General features: G+C 49.3%; 1 pseudogene; it reads right to left on the bottom strand.

Moving 5' to 3' along the window:
• Positions 1-390: 390 nt before the first annotated feature.
• Positions 391-8,791, bottom strand: LOC115403950 (dynamin-1-like protein; annotated as a pseudogene).
• Between the last annotated feature and the right edge of the window lie 91 nt (positions 8,792-8,882).

Raw genomic sequence — 8,882 nt, 5'->3', positions numbered from 1 at the left:
GAACCAGACAGGATCACAGTGCACCATGTATTTCACGTGTAGGCAGCGATATGTAAACTGAAAACCACACATTTAAATAACACTTCAATAAATAGTGAGAACGCTATACAGTTACAGTGTGGCGACGATAGTGCAAAAAAAAAAGAAAAGAATTCAAACTTCATGGTTTGGCGAAGATGAAAAAGGATCCAAATGAAGGGCTGGATGACGACATTTCATGTCTTTAAATAAGCTAAAGGTCTCTAAAAGTCCATTTCCCTCCTGGTTGACCACGCCGACAACTTTCTAAACTCAAATCGATTTGTTCATGAAGTCTAAATGTTCTCTTCTGGTAGACCACAATGACATCTAACTGTACACTAGAGCTTCGCTGTGTGTTTTTTTTTTTTCTCTAACTTCCATGATGAGAGCGTTGAGCGTCGGTCGCTTCGCTTCGGTTCCTTTTCATCACCACAGATGCGTTTCCCTGATCTCGGCGATCACCTGGCTGGCTTTCTGCAACGCCTGGATTCAACAACAGCAAAGATAAAAAAAAGCACACGGACGATGAACAGACTGATAGAAAGAAAGGTCCTGGTGGATTGGGGGGGGTGGGAGCGCTGCATGCTGGGAGCTGGCTACCTGGAGCATGTCGGCCGCCTCCTTGCGCCGCTGGGCCATGTCCTCCGACTCGGTCAGCAGGTCGTTGAGGAGGCCGGATTTATACAGCTGGCCGACCAGCTCGCTCTGCAGGCTGTCCTTCACGTGGTTGACCAGGAAGTGCATGACTGCCTTTGGCACGCTGAGGAAGAGGAGGAGGAGGAAGAGGAGGAGGAAGAGTAAAGACGGCGGCGAGGTTTTCCAACGACGCGCTCCAACAATTCCTACCTGTCCTGGATGTTCTTGCGAACGATGAGAAAGTAGGATTTGATGAGGCGCTCGATGACTTCGCAGTCCCGCTGCTCACGAGACGACAGCTTCCTGGCGACCGGCACCGGCTGCACGGAGACACGGAGACCAGGGTTTAGCGGTTACTCTCTTCCCGCAGTAGCGGCGTCATTCCCGCCGGCGTTCGGTTACCACATCCAGGAGGTTGACCACTCCCTTGAGGGGGCTCCCCGGCCCGGAGCCCGGGGCGTCCTCGCCCTTCTTCAGCATGCCCCTCCAGTTCCCGGTGCCGTCCTGCTCCCCCGGAGGCCCCGCCCCCGCCGCCGCCTGCAGCGTCACAACATCCGGGTCACAAGCGTTGCTTGATGCCAAATCTTACATTTTGTTTTTTTTTTTTTAACTTGTGCAAGAAAAAATAAGAATGAGCATCTTTAAAGCTGATTTATTCAGGGAAAAGTCGGGGGAAGGCTACACGTCATCTGACTGGTGCAATCCCTAAAGCTCCACCGCCGCCACGGCGGAGGTAAAAACAAAAAAAAGAAAAAAAAAGGAATCGATCGCCAGCACACAGCAGTCGGCTTACCTACACTGCACAATTCCCACAATCTTAAAAGAAGACATCCATCAGGATAAGAGGTCGGGGAAGGAAAAGAGAGAGCGGGGGGGGGGAGACGGCTTTAAGGGCAAAGTTTGGGTGGAACGGACAGTTGTTAGTGCAAGTCCACACAGGCTGAAGGAGAGCGGAACAGGAGCACAGATCAGAGTGCATGCCAGCAGCCCATGCTCATCCATCCATCCATCCATCCATCCATCCATCCATCCATCCATGCCCCACAGCCGCTGGGCTGCCGATGGGCCCACCTTGGCACCGTCCATGTCTACTCCGGACGCGGGGGACTCGCCAGAAGCCACAGTCGGGCCGGCCGGGCCTTTGCCAACGGACTAGCAGGAATATGAGAGCAGGAATGAGGAGAGGAAGAAGGAAAAAAAAAAAATAAAATACTGAGAAGAAATGTGGGGAGACGGAAGAAAAAGAGGCTGGCGGCTGAGAGCTGAGAGGGGGGAGAGGAGACGTCCTGGGAGCCAGAGAGGAGATGTGGGATAAAATTCCTGGATGGAAACTATCCGAAGCATTTGGTTCCTGCTCCTGCAGCGCTGAGTGATCATCGCTTTACACTCGAGACGCCGCAGCCACAGACGAGGCTCTGCACTCTCCAGAAAGACAGTTAGCTTTTCTTTTCTTTTTCTTTACCTTATCCCGGGGCACTGAAGCAGGCAGCTCTCGCATCCTGTTCCTCCTCTGCTCCTGTAAACACAAACCCCGTGTTACTCTGCGAAGAGCGTCCCGGGAAAATATGCGAGGCTGGAAATGATCAGTCCGTCGGCAGAATCGGTGCGAAGCTTTCAAAGGTGGAAATGAGGCAAAGTCCAAACATTAAACAATTCACATACAAAAAAAATAAATAAATCGCAAGCGTCTTCTATTTATAAGACAAAGATCAAGACAGGAAGAGAAAATGAAATAAAACAAATAGTCAGAGATCAAAAAAAATCTGTGGAAATAACAACTGATGGAAAACAGATTCAATAAGCTCTTTAACATTTCTCTCATTCCTTTTTCAATATGAATTCATGTACTTGAGGAAATGCACCGATAATTATAGTTCAAGACATTTTATGACATTAATTTGTTTATCTCATATCTGTGCGTTTACCACCTGAACCACTCTGTTGATTTGAAATCATTTCAATTATTCTTCCATCCTTAATGGCAAGAGAACAAACCTCGATGTTGTTATTCATGACGCCGCAGGCGTCGGCGAAGTCCGGATGCTTGGTGTTGATGTAGGCCAGCTCGATCGCCACCAAGTTGTGAACCTGCGGCGAGAAACGGGAACACGATGAGGGATCGGCGGCCGATTCGCGTCGCCCCGGGGCGTGAAGACGAACAGCGAGGTACCATCTCGTTGGTGATGGGGAGCCTCTTCCTCAGGAGGGAGGTCACCACTTCCACGATGGCCTCGTGCAGCTTGGGGAACCTCTGCAGCTCCTGTGGAGACGAGCGGGGTGAGCGCGCGAGCGTGAGAGGGGAGGCGGGGCGAGCGACCGGCGGTTCCGCCGACGACCTGCGTGCTGTAGTTGCTGCAGTGCTGGATGATCCGCTGCATCTCCTCGTGCACCAGCTCCACGCAGCGCAGGCTGGGCTCCTCCAGCCGCTTCACCTGCTTCTTCACCAGCAGCTCGAAGGAAACCTCGGGCACGAACAGGGACGGACGGGGGCCCTGGAGGAGGGGGGGGTGTTATTAGGACGGCTGTGGCTCTAACGGCGAGATAACGCAGCCGCGCTCACCGTGGCGTTCCTTATGGCGGTGAGGATATCGATGGTGCTCAGGCCTCCCAGAGGATCCACAGACTCCAGCGTTCTGCCAAACGTCTCGTGGAATATGTAACAAATTCTGGCTCCGCCACACCTGGAACGCAGCGGCGGGGGGATATTAGCTGTGATGTGAACCCTGTGGCCCCGGCTCCCGTCAGCTCTTCCCTCACGGAGGAGGCCTGCGTGTGTGTGTGTGTGTGTGTGTGTGTGTGTGTGTGTGCGTGCCTCAACTTCCAAGTTGGATCACATTAAAATGATGGAACCGAGTGTTGGTTCTGCTCTGGACCAACAGCGCCACCGTGTGGGGAGGGGAGGGGACGCGCCCTGCTACTCACAGCTCGGCCGTCTCGATGTACTTGGCCGTGCCCTCGATGGTGTTGCAGTACTCGGTGGCGAACTTGGTGATGAGCTGGAGCAGGGTGGCGCTCTGGTCCTCCACCGGCTCGCCGTAGCTGCTGAGCAGGGACTGGTACTGAGCCGCCAGCACGTTGATCCGCGTCTTCAGCTCGGGCAGGCAGTCCCGGATGTGATGCATCAGCAGCCTGACGGGGGGAAACGGCAGAGCAGGCGGCGCAAACACAAATTTCTTACCAAATGCGTGAAGTTTGAGAAAGCTGAAGACTGCATTCGATACAGTGAAACCTCCTGAACTGATTCATTTGAATTTGTGAGCACACACACACGAACCTCGACTTGTGCCGAGTGTTGCATCCTAATCCCTCTTAATTTCATCACGCATCAGTTATTCAGTGAAATTAAAGAAACCACCTCCTCGCGTACCGCAGACATGAGCGGCTTTCAAGGCGCGCTCCGCCTGGGGGGACGTGAGATCGAGCCGCCACGTATCACCCGATACCGGCCAAAGCTCCCCGCCACTGTGACTACCTGATGAGATCAAACTTTGAATGCTTGACTGAATAAAGGAGGTGAAACGAGGCCTTCAAGTACGAGGCGCGCATACTGAGCAGCCATCAGGGAGTCGTCGCGATAAAAAAAAAAACGCTGTAATGATGGCGATTTCCCTCCCGGGAGCCGTCCGTCAAGGTGACACCGGCCGCTACCTGTTCAGAGTCCGGGCCAGGTATTTGGTTCCGTTCCTGGTGGCGAGCGACGGGTACTTCTTCTGCAGGAAGGCGTGCTCGTCCCGGATGGCGTCCGCCACCGACTTCTTGTTATTGATGTCCAGCTGACTCCTGGTCATTGAAAATAAAGAGGACGGAATCAGATCCCTTCACCGCCGTCTGTTTCCGGAGGTGAAATAACGATGATGGATATGAATTAGTAATCACGGCCCGAACTACAGCAGACGCCGATGTTTACCCTCGTCTGTCATCGTTAAGAAATCGATCGCTCTCGTCCCGTTACGGCCCTTTCATTTCAGAGTCTTATTAAATGTGGCTAGTGAGACCTGTTGACGACGCCGATGAGGCCCAGCTTGACCGGGATGACTCTGCCCATCAGGACGTCCATGGCGTCGGTGCCGGCGTCCATCAGGTCCAGCTTGGTCACCACCGCCAGCGTCCTCCTCCCTGAAACGGTCGCGGGAAACAATCAGCCGACAGGCTCCAAACAAACCCCATCCTTGGTGTCGGATTGCGTCCCCTACCGTCGGGGTCGACCTCCCGGGCCACCTTCAGGGCCTCCGAGGTCGCCATGTCCGTGTTCGCCGCCGTGACGGCCAGGATGATGCAGTTGGGGTTGGAGATGTGCTTCAGGATCAGATCTCTTATCTGCACCTCGATGTCCTTGGGCTGATCGCCGACGGGCACCTGAAGGCGGCGGCGCCAATTAAAGGCAAAAAAAAACCACGACACGCCGCACGTCAGTTTGATTCATTACCGGTTGGAGCAGAGAAGATTTCTCAAATTAACACATGTTCAACCAGAGGGGACGAACTAATGAGGCTGGAATGAAAGCCGGCGTGCGCTCCGGCTTTGACAGCGCGCGGCTTAGAAACATCAAGACGGGGGTATTAATTCCCAGCCGCCTGCAAATATCAGCTACAGAACGGCGCCGCCAGCCGGGAGATTAACACCGGTGGCCAGGTGGGCCCGCCGGATTTTTTGGGGGGGTTTTTAATTTAACTTCCTTTAATGAATACTTGTATCTTTTAAGACGGGAAATGTTGTGGAACTAAATTTCCCCGAGGTGCGGCGCGTGATCAAAGCGGTTGTGTCTCGGGGAGGCAGGAAGTGCGGCGAGCGTACCTTAGTGATTCCTGGCAGATCCACCAGGTGAGGTTGACAACGTGAGGGGAGAAGATCTTCAGATGAATGGGTTCATCGCTGATTCCCTGCAGAGGGGCAAAGGGGGGAAGAGGAACTGCCTGATGTGTGTTTTAGCAGCTTGAACCGATTTACAGAACGCATGAAACCATCCCAGACCGGAGAGTTTAGACGATAAAAAAAACACATTAAACAGTTCAAATCTCTCATTATACTTTTTATCTGATTTATGGAGAAAACTGTGTTATCATTGAGAGAGCTGTTGTATTATTTCCCTCATGTTTCAAAATAGACAATTATTTGCTTTAGCAAAGCACTTCCTGCTTCCAGCTGGTGAACCTGATGGATGCACTTAACTTGAAAATGGAAAAATTGCTTGGCAGAAAACTACAGCAAGTAACGGTGTCCATCTTTACGACGGTGGAATTGTAACTTATTCACTGTCAGGCTGGACAGTAATACTTAATACTTATGAAATCTTTAAAGCCTGATATTTTAACTATAAATAGTGAAATACTTTTTGGATCACTTTTATCAACTTCGCAAGAGATATGTTTAATTAACTTGTATATCTGCATACTGACTTTAAAGCTTAAAGATATAGAAATGTTCTTGAACAACCAAGGGCTGAAATTGTCAACGCTGACATATTTTAGTGAGTGTCTCAAATCGTCATGTTACAGCAAGAGGAAAGTTGGAAATTATATTTTTTTTTACTCAATTAAGTTTGTGTAATTTGTCAGTAATGTAATGTGAAGAAGAGAGATCCATTTAGGATATAAAAATACACTGATCGGACAGTTTTCCAGCAGTGATTTGATCTTTAGCCTCACAGTAACAGATTCCAGATTCAGCTGCGTATCTTGCTCGCTGTCAGCTCAGATCGGCTCCAACTTTGTGACCCTTGTCTGGAAGAAGATGCAGCTCTGACATTGGCTTTGATGGCGAAGTCAATGAGAGAAGAGATTTGCTGTGATTTTTACCTGCATGTGTATGATGATGCTGCGATATAACATCCTGCTCACAGATGTTCTGAAGCCTTTAAACTTATCAAAGTCGAGACTTTTAGAGAGACAATTGTCAAAATGGCATCAGGTAGATACAAAGCATCCAAAATTACCTCTTATATGGAAAAGGAGGGTCAGTTTAAAGGCATCACCTAGAATTTCCATGAACTTTAGAATTTTTTTCAGCATTAAAACTTTAATAGAAAAGAAAGCTCAAAAGTCAACTAGAAATGTGACTTCGAACAAGTAAATAAGTCTTATTGATGTCTACAGATCCAAAGATTTTGCAGAGACTTTGACCTCGAGCATGTTTCAGGACTGCCAGGTGAAACTGGAACACCAGAAGAAAACAAGAACATACCAACTCTGCACAGAAAGACCTGCAAACTAAGATTTGAAACTGAAATGCTCTCACTGTGGAGTATGACATCAAATCAAATTCTCCCACACAAACCAAAACGTTCTTCAATAGAATGGCTGCAAATATTTACACAGGAATTATGTCAGCGCAAAGAACAGTAGCCACAAACATTGAGCAACAACTACATTTACATTCAGTCTGAGAGCTGCAGTTATGTCAACAGCCAAAATAATTTGAACAAAACTCGATAAGCAGACGTCTTTTTCAGTTTGACTTCAGCTTTCCAGAATGACTGCGGAACCCTTCAGGAGCCACTGGCCTTAAATTACATGCCATAAAAATGTTAGTGCAGCGTTCTACGGTGGACTCAAATTTGATAGTCATACATACTGCTGCGAAATCCACTTTAATCGCGTCAAGGTAGCTGGCTTGTGGGTAAAAGCTGTGTATTCTGTCTGTTAGTCACTAATCTGTGTTTTCCTGCAGCTGTATCATAGTGTTCTTATACATTCAAGATCAGGCAGATTTACTGGTTTGATTCGATTAAAGTCTTACCTTATTATTACCAGATATTCGCTCGGTTTCACTTTCAATTTCTTGTCTGATTTCATCAAAATCTGTGTAGATCTGCAAAAACAAAGCCAGGCGATCACATCACAATGCTCACAAAAATAAACACATAAGAATACAAATAGCAAACCTTACCTTGTTCTTGGTGTGTAGAAATTTCCCCCACTCTTCACCTTCTCTTCCTGCAAACCAAAGCAAACATCGCATGTCTCAATTCTAACCCGATGCTCTCACAGCAGGCGCTGACTAGTGCGGCTTGAAAGAAACTACGCGGTGCAGGAGGCTAAGGGAGAACATTAACACGAGGATCGATGCCTGACCACCGTGTGCTGAATAAAGCAGCTGGAGCCACAGGATGAAAGGGACGGGAGCAACAACAGAAGAAACTAAGCCAGGTTATTAAATATGAAGACACCTGTACAGTGCTCCTTTGTGAAGCACCGTGCTTTTTTCACACCATGGCATCTGCAAGTGGGTAGAAAGACAGTGATAGAGGTTTTAAAACTGAGGACTGACAGTGATGACGGCCTTTCCATGTGTACGTATCGGATCACGAAAAGGGGAGAAAATGAACTCAAACAGGGGCATCTTCCTGGATGTCCTTGCAGTGGGGCGCTGCCACCAGCACCTACCACTGTCGTCGTTCTTCCTGGCATCTGCAGGATCCACATGGACCAGCTGGAGTATGAGGGGTCGCCTGGTTACGATGCCTGTCCCACGAGGCAGCAGATCCCGGCCCACCAGGCTCTCCAGCACTGAGCTCTTTCCACTGCTCTGCAGACACAAACACACGAGTTTAGAGGCATAAACACTGCTTCCCTTCTGATTTCACACACCAGCACCACTTGGATCAGAGTCAACTAATCTAATTGCACCTGTCTTCCTCAAGCACTGACCTGGTTTTGGCCAACAGAGGCACGTGTGTGCACGGGACTCTTATTATAGCACTAATTGAATGAGATCAAATAGATTTCGCTGTCACTGCCAGTGCAGACAGTGCAAACGAGTTCTGCAGCAGTCAGATTGTAGCAGAGCTCCCTAGGCCTCTGTGTAACCTCTGTACTGACTCCTGCACGCTGTGCATTACATTAAACATCTGATTCTTTTCAAAGCGTGTGTTACACTAACGCAAGGTTATCCAGCTAGCATGACAGCAGCTATGTTTGTAACTGCACACAACCAGAGCATTACCTGAGTCCCCACCACTGCAATCTGCGGCAGCTGGATGATGTCCGCTCCCACCGTGTTGAACACATACTGGAGCTTGTTTATGACAGGAATGAGAGCCTCCATACTCGCGGGTTCACGGATTAAACTGGTTAAAAACTACCTTTTTTTTCGTGATGGAGCCAAAGTCATTCAATGTCCCTCCGACACCACCATTGCAACAACACCCACTGCACGGCAGCGAACTTTTGTGCCCTTCTGGGAGTTGTAGTTTTCCACAGAGGAGAAACCACGGCTGACACGACTTT

Source organism: Salarias fasciatus, chromosome 17 (genome assembly GCF_902148845.1).
Source record: "Salarias fasciatus chromosome 17, fSalaFa1.1, whole genome shotgun sequence".
Taxonomy (NCBI): Eukaryota; Metazoa; Chordata; class Actinopteri; order Blenniiformes; family Blenniidae; genus Salarias; species Salarias fasciatus.
This window is presented reverse-complemented; position numbering and strand designations above follow the sequence as displayed.